Here is a 15,503-nt window from a genome sequence, read left to right on the forward strand (position 1 = left end):
TCAGCCACAAGGTCCCTGCCAACACATTGTCTTTCCCTAAATTAGAATATAATGCAAAGTGATGGCCGAAGAAGAGTGGCTGAGGAGCTGCAGGATTGCCTCCTCCAGCCTTAATAGAGGACGAGAAGGAGGTGCCTAGTCTCACTGTAGAGGAGTGGATGAGAAGCTACTGAACTGGACTGCCCCATTCAGCCTTAAAGAGGAGGAGGTGCCTAGACTCACTGTAACTTGATATACCATGGCTGGTGGATATCCATGGGAGGCCTGCCATTTTCTGAAGAGAAACGGGAGAGAAGTGGATGGGGTGTTTGGTTTTTTGTTTGTTTGTTTTTCTCTTTTTACATTTTGGGGGATGGCCACTCAGCTCCCAAATAAATACACAAAGTGTTATTCTTACTTATAAATGCTTGGCCTTAGCTTGGCCTGTTTCTAGGCAGTTTTTCTTATCTTTTCTTTTTTTTTTTTTTTTTTTTTTTTTTTGGTTTTTTGAGACAGGGTTTCTCAGTATAGCTTTGGAGCCTGTCCTGGAACTAGCTCTAATAGACCAGGTTAGCCTTGAACTCATGGAGATCCGCCTACCTCTTCTTCTGCTGGGATTAAAGGTGTGTGTCACCATAGCCTGGCTAGCCAACTTTTCTAAAATTATCCTGTTTACCTTTTGCCTCTGGGCTTTTACCTTTCTCTATTCTTTTTTGTTGTTGTTGTTGGTTTTTTGAGACAAGGTTTCTCTGTAGCTTTGGAGCCTATCCTGGAACTAGCTCTTCTAAACCAGGCTAGCCTTGAAGAAGTCACAGAGATCCACCGGCCTCTGCCTCCCGAGTGTTGGGATCAAAGGCGTGCGCCACCATTGCCCAGCTACCTTTCTCTATTCTATATGTCTGTCTTTCCTTCTTACTCCCTTGCTGGCCCTCCTCCCTCTTCTTCTCTTTTTCTCCTCCTATTTATCTTCTTTGCCTGGCAGCCCCGCCTATCTTTCTCCTGCCTAGCTATTGGCCGTTCAGCTCTTTATTAGATAGATCATTAGCTGTTTTAGACAGGCAAAGTGACGATATTCAGAGTTAAACAAATACAACATAAAATGCAGCACATCTTTGCATCATTAAACAAATATTTCACAGCATAAACAAATGTAACACATCTTCAACTAATATTCCACAAAGTGGGGGGGGACTGGGAGGAGAGGAAGGAGGGGAAACTTTGGTTAGGATGTAAAAAAAAAAACAAAAAGAAACAAACAAACAAGAGTGGATGAGGAGCAACAGAAAAAGGAGAAGAGCCTCTGCTGATGGGTGTAAGATGGTGAGCTCTGCAAGGGGTAGGGAAGGCAGCCAGCAGAGGACTGAGGGGAGGACACAGGAAATGGACAACAGCCTCTGACAGCCATGCAGGCAGCATCCAGACCTTGCTGGAGACATAAGAGCATGCCTGTAGTAAGAACATGATGTGTTTACCAAGCCACTAGCAGGGCTTTAGGAAACACCATGGAATCGGCACCCCTCCCCTACACAGTTGGATTGCCTGAAGAGACTTCCTTTCCACACATGTTCCCGTCTGCCATGAAGAAGCCAGTTCAAAGTGCAGTGGCCTGGGCAAAGAAGATAGGGAGTATCCCAAATTCCAGAGCTGGACCTAGAGCTGGTAAAAAGGACTTGTCCAGTCTCCCAGGAACATGGAAATTCCAATTGTTCCTTAACTTGCCCAGGACCACACAGCCATCAGACACTGGGAGGGAGGGAAAAACAGGAGAAAGAAGAGGAAGATATTTGTGGGTCTTATTTCCCTAAAGAAGGGAGAAGACTGAGGCCAAGAGACACCAAGTCTAACCTGAGAGAAGGCAGCATAAATAGAGACCATAAGCAAAGAGCTCTGCCGTCGTTGCCACACTGCACATGCGCTGCTGTCCTCATTACCGGATCACCGCCACAGAACCCACACGGGTGTCCCCAGTTGCTGCCTCAGTAACTTACAGATGTCAACACACGTCCTCCTTGCTTAATATTCGTCAGTGCCCTGCTTCCCACTCTAGCACTTTCAAAGTAAAAGCCCATGGCCCACCACACACAGCACCTTGAACTCTTGCTCCTTCTCTGCCTTAGCTTCTCAAGTGCTGAGATTAAGGAATACACTCCCACCTCATTAAAGTGTACAATTTACTGACAATCACCACCACCATCACCACTAAGTGGAACTATGGGGTCCTGTTTCATCTTTAGGACTTAGAGAAAAGCCTGGAGTATAATGGGCATTCAAATACGCCGTTCATTAAGTGTACTCATACATATTTGTTAAGCATGTATAGTAAACCAGACACACAGAAAGGTATGTTGGGATGTACTAATAAGTGATATGAAAATCCCTGTATATTAGTAGAGCTCACTATGGGCAAATGAATGCATTTAGCTACCGAGGGACAATGAAGACAATCTAGCAGTTTTCAAAGATAACGTGGCTCAATGAAGAGCGTGTGCGACTCCAAGATCTGACCCAGCAATGAGCTGTAACTGCTGGCTACAGTCCTCGGCTCCTCACATGACTTTCTGAGTAAGAACTGGGGGAGGCAAGCTGGAAGCAACAGGAAGTCATGAGCTTTCACAAACTGAGGCCAGTGGGTTGAGGTCCTATGACAAAAATATACAGCCTCAAGGGAAAGGAGAAGCCCAAGAGAGAGCTCTCAAGTCTACAGACACAGACGGGTCTGTTTACCAGTTACACGGGTTACAAATAATCATAATAAAAAGACAAAAGTCAAAACAACAACAAAACCCACTGGAGAGGGAAAGGGCATTTGTGACCAGGCTTTAAGAATAAGGTGGTTGGAATGTGAGGGTAGCTACAAGTTGATATAGTACTGCCCAGCATGCAAGAAGCCCAAGGTTCAGTTTTCCAGCACCAGATAAACCAGGCATAGTGGTACACACCTGTAATCCCAGCACCCAAGGAGACGGAAGCAGAAATACACAAAACTCAAAGGCCCACCTCTGCTACACTGAGTGAGTGCTCAATACCAACATGGGCTACACGACATTCAGTTTAAAAAAAAAATTGTACAGAAAAGATATCTCGACTTAGTGGTTACGAGTGTGTACAGCTCTTGCAGGACCTGGATGGGTCTGGTTTCTAGCACCCATATGAGACACAGCTTCCTGTAGCTCCAGTTCTGTCAGGATCTGATATATTTTGTCTCTGGAGGCTTCTATTGCTACTACATTCATGCGAGCACACACGATAAACGCACTTTAATTAGAAATATTAAAGACCTAAAATAACATTGTACACGGAAACACAGGTGAAATTCGGTCTCAATTTGGAATGTCCTGGTAATTGAACCCAGAGCCCTGGAATGCTGAGGAAACGCTCTGGCACTGAACTACATACACCACAGGCCCCTTTCCCAGTTTGCGAAAAGGTCTGTATCAGATTGTTGGGCTGGTCCTAAAAGCAATTCTCTTGCCTCAGCCTCCCTGAGGCTGGGGTCACCTCTCTAGGCGACTGTACCGGGCTCTGAAACTTTCTGACACGTGCCTCATCAGGCTGATTCCTGTAAGTATTAGTTTGTAACCTCGGGACCCTTGCAGGGAATGCAAAACCTTTCTTAGAGAAGCCTTGAAGAAAGAACTGTGTTCTCCTCACAACACAAGTAACAAGTTCAAAGCCCTTCACAGACCAGAGGCACAAGCTCACTCTTGGGCCCGTCCACACACACCGCAAAGGCAGGACTCGACAGAATGAGCGACCCGAGGAGTCTCCCGACACCGGGATCGGAACACTTCCTGCTGTGGAAGGAGGGGATCGAGTATAGACAGGTGAAAGATATTCCAGAACAGCCCAAAACATGCCTCAGCTTTCCTAACCGAATCTCGCCAGCCCCGCGCCGGCTCCGCAACCAAGACTTACTTACCGCGGCTCAACTTCCGGCAACCACAGCTCCGGCCGCGGAGCGCAGAACAATGACGTCATAACCCAGCCCACACAAACGCGGAAGCGTGGCGCGCATGTGCACATGGATAATAACAAGGGTCCCAAGCATCGCGTTAATGGAGGCGTAACGCCTGAAAGCTGGAACCTGTATGCTTTTGGCTTTTAAGGAAGATTACAATTTTCTGCTAGTAACTCCAGAAAACGACAAAATGACTGTCATTATTATCAAATTCCCAGGGGACTTCTAGAGTGCATTTGTAGAAACAGATTTGTTTTTATATTTTGCTTTTAATTTTACTTAAAGAAAAGATCAAGCCAGGCGATGGTGGCGCACGCCTTTAATCCCAGCACTCGGGAGGCAGAGGCAGGCGAATCTCTGTGAGTTCGAGACTAGCCTGGTCTACAGAGCTAGTTCCAGGACAGCCTCCAAAGCCACAGAGAAACACTGTCTCGAAAAACCAAAAAAAGAAAAGATCAAACAATAAAGCAGTGATTGTCTTGGACTTGTATACACACACACACACACCAGTCTAATCTCGAACTAACAAAGACCCACCTGACTCTGCTTCACCCCCACCCCCACGCTGGTATTGGGATTAAAAGCTTGTGAAACCGCAATTTACAAAAGGATCTGATTTGTATACGGGAAGTCTGACTCTGGAAACCAAAGAGTATCGAAAACACCCATCAACCCTCTGCAGTCAGCAACTTCAGTGACTATAAAATCACTTTTTAAGATGCTACTATGTCTTTGATCTCACTATTTGGGAGGCAGGGGTAGCTGGAGCTCTGAGTTCCAGGTCGCCCTGTGATAGATACAAAGCAATTTCCAGCACAGCCAGGGCTACAAAAAGAAATTCTCTCTCGAAAAACACTTTTGTTTTTGACAAAACACAAAAACAACCAAAAAGGCATAATACAGGAAAACTATGGGAGAAAATTTTTGGCAAGATAATAAATGTGAAGAAATCCTCTACCCTGGGAAATCTTGTATATACTCAGGCACTTCTTTAGAGACAGGAGTGCATTTGGTATGTATTGGTTCTATAAACCAGGATGATAATCAGAGTTCAAGGCAAGCATCACCATGCCCCACCTCCATTGCTGAGATCACAGACTAGGGACACCTTTCCTGACTCACAGTGCCTTTGGAGTACCTCGAGGCACCGATCATAGGAGGGAGGATTATTTATCAAGTCCTTAATTCAGAGTTTCCTATTTTCAAATGGAAAAATTACAAAAAGGAATCATTTTATGTGACTTCTATAAAGGGGAAAGCTTCTACAAACAAGAATAAAGAAATGTAAAGTGGTTCCTGGAAAGAAAGTATCCTTGGAGCCAGGTTGAGAGTGAAAAGGCAGACTCTGACATATTAAAAACTACAACTTTAGGAAGGAGAATCGAGGCAAGACAACAGGCACAGGTACTCACTGGAATGGCAGACCATACTGAGCCACAGTTAAGCAAATGTCTGAGGACAGAAGATGACTATAAATGCCACACACTCAACAATTTCTGCACTCAAGTTATAATCCTATCACAAACATGACAGAGAACAAGATGACAGGTGTGTGTTCCTGTGTGTGATAACAATATTCTCTGCTGAGGAATGAACACATAAGATGAGAAAAAAGAGGTCAAGTCTTGACTGGCTTATTCTGTGAGGCTTGATCATTTCAGCCAGCAGTCTTGAGGCTGTTCTGGATGTAAAACTTAGACATCTGAGCCATCCGCTCTGATCAGAGATTTCTCAGGGGGTCTTCCTTAATCAAACCTGAATTTTTTCTTAACCAAGAATGAATCCACATCCTCTCATTTCCTGTGGAAAAACAAACAAAACCTCTTCTCCTAAGTAACATATCTTAAATTTATTTTATTTTTATTTTTATTTTTTGGTTTTTTGAGACAGGGTTTCTCTGTGGTTTTGGAGCCTGTCCTGGAACTAGCTCTTGTAGACCAGGCTGGTCTCGAACTCATAGAGATCTGCCTGCCTCTGCGTCCCGAGTGCTGGGATTAAAGGCGTGCACCACCACCGCCCGGCTATATTTTAAATTTAGAAGTCAGAGGATCTTTAAAATATGTGCTGTATTAATCCAGCAGCATTTGTGATCAATGTGTTTTAGCAGGTGTTGTTCCTTCTTCAGCAATAAAACCATTTGAAGACAATGACATACGGTATCCAGGTTCTCTGTGTATTTTTCTTTTCTTTTTTTTTTTTTTTGGTTTTTCGAGACAGGGTTTCTCTGTAGCTTTGGTGCCTGTCCCGGAACTAGCTCTTGTAGACCAGGCTGGTCTCGAACTCCCAGAGATCCGCCTGCCTCTGCCTCCCGAGTGCTGGGATTAAAGGCGTGCGCCACCATCGCCCCGCCTCTGTGTATTTTTCATCTTTATGTGGCTTTATTTTAAACTCTAGTCTTTTATTTTTAATTTTTGGTTTTTGGAGACTAGATTTCTCTGTGTATCTTTGGCTGTCCTGGCACTCACTTTGTAGGCCAGGTTGTCCTTGAACTCACAGAGATCCACCTGCTCTGCCGCCCAAGTGTTGGGATTAAAGGTGTGTACCACCACACCTTGAACTTAAGAAATCTCAGGACTCTGCTTCCCAAGTGTTAAAGGTGTGTGCCACCACACCCAACTACTACTCTCTTTCTTTTTTAAGGACTTTATCATTTTTCTTTTCTCTCCCAAGCCTACATATATTTTTAAACACACGGTAAACCATTTAGAGGTTTTTTTTATTTGAATCTATCTTTACTGTATATCTCTCTTTTTCTGATAAAGCTGTGGCATTAATGGATGGATCCACCCCATTCCTGGGCTTTCTGAGAGTCTAGCTTCACAGAAAAGGAACTGGCCAGAGCAATGTATATTGCCACAATTCTATGGCATTTCACGATCCCTGCCACCACCAAGAAGCATGCTGTTAGCTATTCATGAAAACCATTTAAGTGTTTAGTGGCAGAGCCTCTTAAAAGGACTGTAAGGTTTTTGCAGATAAAGCTGAGTCAGGAAGCCTCTTTTAAATGAGACACAATTATATCTAGCAAACAGACCTCACCTGAGAAAATGCTGCTACCAAGAAGCCATGCTAACACTGTTTTTTTGTGTGTGTCTAGAAGTACTTCCCAAGCTCTCTGAGGTTTTATGTGAATGTAGTTATTCAGGTGGAGTGCCTTTTGTTGACAGAGGTTTCTGCCTGCCTGGCCCAGCATTATGATGAAAAGGGGAAGGATTGCAGTAGGACAATGGTCTTGTATAGTTTTACTAAAATGCTGATTGGCAAGTGCCCAGGCAAGAAGCAGAGGCAGGGTGACCAGGCAAGAAGTAGAGATGGGGCAATGAGAACAGCAGAACTCTGGAAAGAGGAAAGGTTGAGTCTACATTCGTCACCCACACACAGAGGAAGCCACATGAGGATGCCATGTTGATAAAAGGTACCAAGCCATGTGACTAACATAGACAAGAATTATAGGGTAATTTAAGATGTAATAATGAGTTAATAAGAAGCCTGAGGTAATAGGCCAACCACATTAGGATTACTGTAGAACACTGTGTGTGTGTTGTTGTTGTTGTTGTTTTTTTTTTTTTTTAGACTGAAAGGCTGTGGGATTGGGCCAGACAGAAAACTTTATCAGCAAGTGTGTTCTCTGGGAGCTTCTATGATGGAAGAAGCTGAATGTGCATTCTAGGGCAGTGGAAAGGCATAAGCAGAGTTGACATGACTGAATTTCTCCCTATTGTTATTGCAGACACTTCAGTTACTTTACCTTTAAGAACAGGAGCTGTGGATGAGGGAGCACTACTTTCTCAAAGGAGGAACAGGGAAGAAAATGAAGAATCGATTTTATTCTATACATGATCTGAGAAAGAATTTCTAATGACCATTGAGTTAGATCATGTTCCAAGTCTTAATATATTGTCTTCAAAACAAACAAGTCACTGTCAACTTTAGTGTTCCATATATGGAAAATCTGTCAAGGCAATCAGACTGGAAATATAAACCATATTAACTAATTTTGCAGTTCTTAATTCATTCCTGATACATAGATATCAACCACACTCACAACTTGCGTGGCTAGGTAATTGGACCATTGGGTCCTCAGAGTCAACAAGATGTGGATGATTTGGCCCATCTGGGTCAATAAATTCTTCATTGAAAATGGCCAGTTTTATGGTGAGACAACGTCCATGCATAAAAAGGCAAAATACATGTGGCCTTACTATATGAAATGAATGTCATGAGTTTTGATCAGAACTCTGGAAAAGGAAGAAGAATCGGTGCAGGCTGGTGTAGAGACTAATCAGTCTATGGGAGAGAGAGCTTTCTCTCCTCAAGAATGGGGAGCAGGGCATATCCTGTATTATCATTATCCATGTATGATGTTTGCATGGTTCCATGCTAGCAAGAAACCCTGGACAGTGGGAAGCTGAGACTGAAGGACAAGAGGGCAAAGCTGCTATCCAGCATTGATTGCCTTCAAGTCAGTGAAGTAGAGCAAGGCTCTAAGGGGCCTGCCAGAAAGTCATAGAGCAGGACACCCAACATCATCTTGAGTCCCCTCGGGATAAACGAGAGGTAGCCACCATCAGCAAAACAATTCACTGAAGCCACCACAATTCACACAATCAACCCGCTGAAACACTCTCTCTCTCTCTCTCTCTTTCTCTCTCTCTCTCTCTCTCTCTCTCTCTCACACACACACACACAAACACACACACACACAAACGCAGACGCACACAACTGTATGCTCATAAAAGCAGGAAACGCCAGGGAGAATGGCTTAGGCTTGCAAATCCAACACTCAGGAGTCAGAAGCAGGAAGATCCATGGGTCCAGGTTAGCCAGGGCTACACGGTGAGAGCCCTTCTGCATCCTCTCAAAGACACCCCAAAGCCCTAGGTAGGATCTGTGGCACCACAGCCTCCTCTCAGTATTTCCAGCACTGACCGTGGAGCTGCCAGACCTGAAGTGTCTCTAGGTGCTGGTTCCGCGGGAGAGGGTATGTCTCCCTAGGCAGTACCGGCATAAAGGTCACTCACCACCATAAAGCCCTGCATCCCCTAAAACTTAGATGCAGCCTAGGGTCTCTGTCACGCTTAGATCCAAGGCGCGAGGCCAAATGTTGAGCTGGAAGGCAGTTCTCTCTTGTTAAAGCTTGGCTTTCGACCGTGCGCATGCGCACTGGGGCCTGGGACTAAATGGGTCCCTAGCACCAAGCTGAGAGAGGTGTAACTCCAGCCTGCTGCAACTGCTGGCTCAGGCTTCTCACCAAGGCACTACCGGCCTCCTAGTGACTCCAGAGGACCCCAGAGGGGCGGTCTTTCCTGTCAACCGGCCTGGAAGGACCCAAGAGGGTCCCGCGGAGGTTCGGGAAGACTTTGTCAAGGGTCTTTTTACTAGAATCGAATATGGTCGTCGTTTGTGACAGGGGGTCCAGCTCAAGAGCCAGGTCTGCCGTTGATCTGTCTCAGGCTGGCTTGGAACTGACACGGATCCACGAGCTGTGCTGGCGGTGTGCATGATATGCAAGTTGGCAGGGGGAGATGTCCCTGGATTCAAGTCGTGTGCCCAAGCTTCTTTGATGAACTGCTGGCACGAGTGTCTTCGTGGGTCAGAACACGGAGCAGTCCAGTGTGGTGGCACACACCTAGAATCTCCATAGAGGCGTACTTGGAGTCCAGGGCACAGAGGATAGCTTTCATCCAGAACGAAAGAAAGAGCTTAAGACCGGCCGGGGCAACAGGAGACCATGGACAGAAAGACTAAAAGAAGATCGAAAGATAGAAGGACTTGAAGCAAGCTAGGAAGCAAGCATGCAAGCAGTCTAGCAAGCAAGGATGCAGGCATGGAAGGAAACGAGCAAAGGACCCAGCAAGCTGGTAGCTGATGGGACGTGTGTGCTTAGGTCACTTGACTATTGGTTTCTCAGAGTTGGCAAGTCCTGTAGGACTTTGGGCACACCCGGGTCAACAAACTCATCACCGACAAAGCTGAGTTCTATGGTGACACTAAGTGCATGGGAAAAAGCCAAAGGACCTGTGCTTTTATTATATGAATTAAATGTCATGAGCTTCGCTCAGAACTCTGAGGAAGGGAGAAGAATCGGTATGGGCTGGTGTAGAGACCAGACCGCTCAGTGCTCAGTCCAGGGGAGAGCTTTCTCTCCTAGAGCATGGGGAGTAGGGCATAGAGCTCAGGCTCCCTGTTGGACATTTGCATGCTTTTATGCTTGCAAGAAACCCAGGACTGTGGGAGGCTGAGACTGAAGGACCAGAACGCCAAGCTGCTGTCCAGAATTGACTGCCTTTTGGTCAGTGTAGTAGAACGAGGTTCTCGGGGCCCTGCCTGAAAGTCATGGAGAGGACACCCAACATCTTTTTGGGTCCTCTCCGAATACATGAGGGGCAGTCAACGCCAGCACAACAGCCAACGAAAGGCAACGCAAAAACACACAAACACACACACACACAGAAACACACACAACTATCCACTCATAAAGGCACGAGGCGCCACGGGGAAGCGCTCAGGCTTGCACATTCAACAATCAGTAGTCAGATGCAGTAAGGTCCCTGGCTGCTGGCTAGGCAGGGCTACACGGTGAGAGCTCTTCTGCATCCTCTCAAAGACACCCAAAACGCTATGTAGGATCGGTGGCTCCCCAGCAGCCTCTCAGTATTTCCAGCACTGACCATGATTCGGCCTGACCTGAAGTGCCTCTAGGTGGTGGTTCCATGGGAGAGGGTCTGTCTCCCTAGACAGCACCGGCCTAAAGGTCACCACCATAGAGCCCTGAGTTCCCTGAAATTTGGATGCAGCCCAGCTGCCTGGGTCTCAGACAAGCTTCCATCCAAGGCGCGAGGCTCGATGCTGAGCTGGAAGATGGTTCTCTCTTGTTCAAATGTTCTCTCTTGCACAAATGTGACATATGGTCTTGCGCATGCGCACTGACGCCTGGGAAAAATGGGTCCCTAGCACCGAGCTGAGAGAAGGAGTGTAACTCCAACCCTCTGCAACTGCTGGCTCAGGCTTCTCACCAAGGCACTGCCGGCCTCCTGGTGACTCCAGAGGACCCCAGGGTCACGGTATTTTGTGTCAACCTGCCAGGAAGGACCCGGTAGGGTCGCGCGGAGGTTCCTGAAGACTTTGTCACTGGTCTTTTCACTCCAGTCGGATGTGGCTGTCGTTTGTGACAAGAGATCCCTCTCGAAACCCAGGTCTGTCCTTCACCTCCTAGATCTGTCTCAGGCTAGCCTGGAACTGACACGGATCCATGAGCCTCTGGGTCCCCAGGCCTGCAGACATGCCCTCTCATGATCAGAAGGCTCCACAAGGAGCTCAGGATGCTCCTGGCATAGGCTAGGACATTCGAGAGCAGATACTGTCCACAACGTGCTCTTCCTACAAGCAGAGCACCCGTGTCCTTAGGCTGGACTCATTAGGAAAGCAATTGTCCCGAATGACCCTACCACCAGACCGGGGCCAGGCGCTGGAAATGGATAACTTAGTTCCATTGCTGTCTCAGAGGAGGCCAAAGCACAGAGGGTCATGACTGGGAACAGCTGCCACCCAGGCCCGTCTAGACCTACATGTGATCATTCTGCGGTCCCCTCGGTCCCCTCAGTCACACTGGCTCTCCAGACCCATGCCACCATCCTGGCCCACAGTGCCTTGGCGATGGCTCTAGGGAGCTATGGTCCCACGAGGAAGGAATAAATAGATTTGTGATACTTTCTCTAGTCCATTGGCATCTCAAGTCTGATCAAGGGTCCAGGGAGGTCATGCAGCCTCTGAGTGAGTCTCAGCTAGCATAGATCACAGAGGACAGACATGAAAAGTTTCCAATTGAAAGCGAAATAACTTGAGAAGCAGGATGTCAGCAAAACCCAACCCTAGAATGACTGTGAACCTATCTAGCTTCTGGTCATGTCACCAGGAGAGACAATGCAGTGAAATGGCTCAATCTTTTGGAACTGGGTAAACTCTCTGATCTATGGAAAGACATGGATCTCCAGATGCAAGCTGTAGTGCCCAGTGTGTGGCCAAGTCACCAACGTACATCAAACACCACAGAGAAGGAGATGAGAGCTGTGTGTCCTTACCTGGCAACCAACCATCTTCACGAAAAAGAAAAGCTCAGCCATGATATGAAAGGGAAAGGTAGATAGGGTGCTGTGACAGACATTCAGATCTCTTTGACGCAAGGTGCATCAACAGGTGCCCAAGGCACGCGCTGTAGTGAAGGTGTGCATAATAGGCAAGCTAGCAGGAGGAGATGTCCCTGGATACATGTCATGTGCCCCAGCTTCTCTGATGGACGGCTGGCATGGGTGTCTTCATGGGTCTGAACACCGAGCCGTCCAGTGTGGTGGCCCACACCTAGAATCTTCATAGAGGCAAACTTAGAGTCCAGGGCACAGGAGAGAGCTTTCATCCAGAATGAAAGAAAGAGCTTAAGACCGGATGGGACAACAGGGGACCCTGGTCAGTAAGACTAAAAGAAGATAGAAAAGTAGAAGGACTTGAAGCTAGCGAGGAAACAAGCATGCAAGCAGGCATGCATGCAAGCAAACGCACAAGCAAGCAAGTAAGCAGTCTAGCAAGCAAGGAAGCAAGCAAGGAAGTAAACGAGCAAAGGACCCAGCAAGATGGTAGCTGATGGGACGTGCGTGCCTAGGTCATTTGACCATTGGGTCCTCAGAGTCGGCGAGACCAAGGACTTTGGGCCAATCTGGGTCAAGAAAATCCTCACTGGCAATGCCGAGTTCTGTGGTGAGACTAAGTCCATCGGGAAAAGCCAAAGGACCTGTGCTCTTACTATATGAATTAAATGTCATGAGCTTCACTCAGAACTCTGGGGAAGGGAGAAGAATCGGTGTGGGCTGGTGTAAAGACTGCTCAGTGCTCAGTACGTGGGGAGGGAGCTTTCTCTCCTCGAGCATGGGGAGCAGGGCATAGAGCACAGCATACGTGTAGGATGTTAGCATGCTTCCATGCTTGCAAGAAACCCAGGACTGTGGGAGGCTGAGACTGAAGGACCAGAATGCCAAGCCCCTGTCCAGCATTGATTGCCTTTTTGCCAGTGTAGTAGAGCAGGGCTCTAAGGGCCCTGCCTGAAAGTCATAGAGCAGGACATGCAACATCTTTTTGGGTCCCCTCCGGATCCGCGAGCGGGAGCAGCCCATAGCACAAGAGACAAAGGGAGGCAACCACACACACACACACACACACACACACACACAACGGTACTCTCATTAAAGCAATGAGCCCCAGAGAATGGCTCAGCGTTGCACATTCAACACTCAGGAGTCAGAAGCACGAAGGTCCCTGGCTCCAGGCTAGGCAGGGCTACACGGTGAGAGCCTTTCTGCCTTCTCTCAAAGACACCCCAAAGCGCTATGTAGGATCTGCTCCCCAGCCGCCTCTCAGTATTTCCAGCACTGACTGACATGGAGCGACCTGACTTGAAGTGCATCTAGGTGCTGGTTCCATGGGAGAGGGTCTGTCTTCTTAGTCGGCACTGGCCTAAAGATCACTCACCACCATAGAGCCCTGCCTCCCCGGAAAATTAGCTGCAGCCTAGCTGCCCTGGTCTCTGTCACGCTTTGATCCAAGGAGCAAGGCCCCATGCTGGGCTGGAACAAGATTCTCTCTGGTTCAAACGTGGTTTTCGGTAGTGCACATGCTCACCGGCGTCTGGGGGGAGAGGGGGGAATGGATCCCTAGCACCAAGCTGAGACGGGTGTAACTCCAGCCTGCTGCAGCTGCTGGCTCAGACTTCTCACCAAGGCGCTGCCGGCCCCAGGGTGAGAGTAGTTCCTGTCAACAGGCCAGGAGGACCCGGGATGGTCCCACGGAGGTTCGGGAAGACTTTGTCACTGGTCTTTTTACTCCAATCGGAAGTGGTTGTCGTTTGTGACAGGGGGTCCCGATCGAAAGCCAGGTTTGTTCTTGACACCCTAGATCTTTCTCAGGCTGGCCTGGAACTGACACGGATCTATGAGCCTCTGGGTCCCCAGGCCTATGAACATTCCCTTGAACGATCAGAAGGCTCCACACAGCTCAGGATGCTCCTGGCATAGGCTAGGCCATTCGAGAACAGACACTGTCCACAATGTACTCTTCCTACAAGCACAGCACCCGTGTCCTCAGGCTGGACTCATTAGGAAAACAATTGTCCCGAATGACCCTACCACCAGACCGGAGCCAGGCGCTGGAAACGGATAAATTAGTTCCATTGCTGTCTCAGCGGAGGCCAAAGCACAGAAGGCCATGACTGGGGACAGCTCCCATCGAAGCCCGCCTGGAATTATACACGAGCATTCTGCGGTCCCCTCGGTCCCCTCGGTCCCCTCGGTCCCCTCAGTCACACTGGCTCTCCAGACCCGTGCCACCATCCTGGCCCACAGTGTCTTAGCGATGGCTCTAGGGAGCTATGGTCCCACGAGGAAGGAAGGAATAGATTTGTGGAGCTTTCTCTAGGCCATTGGCATCTCACGTCCCATGGAGGGCCGAGGGAGGGCAGGCAGCCTCTGAATGAGGCTCAGTCAGTGCAAATCTCAGAGGAGAGACATGAAAAGTTTCCAATGGGAAGCCAAAGAGCCTGAGAAGCAGATTGGCAGTTAAACCTGAGCCTTGGATGTCTGTGATCCTATGAAGCTTCCGGTCAGGTCATCAGGGGAGACAATGCAGTGAAGCAGTGGAATCTTCTGCAACTGGGAAAACTTTTTGATCTATGGAAAGTCATGGATCTCCAGACACAAGCTGGCACGTCCGGTATCAAGCTGGAGTACCCAGTGTGTGCCAAAGTCACCAACCCACATCAAACACCCCAGAGGAGATGAGAGCTGTGTGTCCCTCCCCGACACCCAACCATCTTCTAAAAAGAGGAAAGATGAGCCATAATATGAAAGGGAAAGATAGGGTGCTGTGAGTCCACAGACATTCAGGTCTCTTTGAGGCAAGAAACATCAACAGTTACCCAAGGCATGAGCTATGGTGGCGGCATGCATGATATGCAAGCTGGAAGGAGGAGATGTCCCTGGATACATGTCATGTGCCCCAGCTTCTCTGATGGACAGCTGGCATGGTTGTCTTCGTGTGTCAGAACACAGAGCAGTCCAGAGTGGTGTCCCATACCTAGAATCTCCCTAGTGGCGGACTTGGAGTCAGGGCACAGGAGAAAGCTTTCATACAGAATGAAAGAAAGAGCTTAAGACCGACTGAGGCCACAGGAGACCCTGGACAGAAAGACTAACAGAAGATAGAAAGGTGGAATGACTTGAAACAAGCGAGGAAGGCAAGCATGCAAGCAGGCATGCATGTATGCAAGCAAGCTAGGAAGCAAGCAAGCTGTCTAGCAAGCAAGGATGCAAGCAAGGAAGCAAGCAAGGAAGGAAATGAGCAAAGGACCCAGCAAGCTCGTAGCTGATGGGACGTGTGTGCCTAGGTCATTTCACCATTGGGTCCTCACAGTTGGCGAGTCCTGTAGGACTTTGGGCCCATGCGGGTCAACAAATTCCTCAACAGCAATGCAGAGTTCTATAGTGAGACTAAGTCCGTGGGGAAAAGCCAAAGGACCTGTGCT

General features: G+C 48.0%; 1 protein-coding gene across 4 annotated transcripts in view; it reads right to left on the minus strand.

The window, feature by feature from the left end:
• Atg7 (autophagy related 7) overlaps positions 1-3,952 on the minus strand; it is a 243,376-nt gene extending 239,424 nt beyond the window's left edge. For all 4 annotated transcript variants that reach the window (XM_057760141.1, XM_057760208.1, XM_057760268.1 and 1 more), the window contains exon 1: positions 3,899-3,952. The gene's annotated coding sequence lies outside the window, so the exon portion shown is untranslated. The remainder of the gene's footprint in view (positions 1-3,898) is intronic.
• Positions 3,953-15,503: the final 11,551 nt, after the last annotated feature.

The sequence above is a fragment of the Chionomys nivalis genome, chromosome 1, assembly GCF_950005125.1.
Source record: "Chionomys nivalis chromosome 1, mChiNiv1.1, whole genome shotgun sequence".
Classification (NCBI taxonomy): Eukaryota; Metazoa; Chordata; class Mammalia; order Rodentia; family Cricetidae; genus Chionomys; species Chionomys nivalis.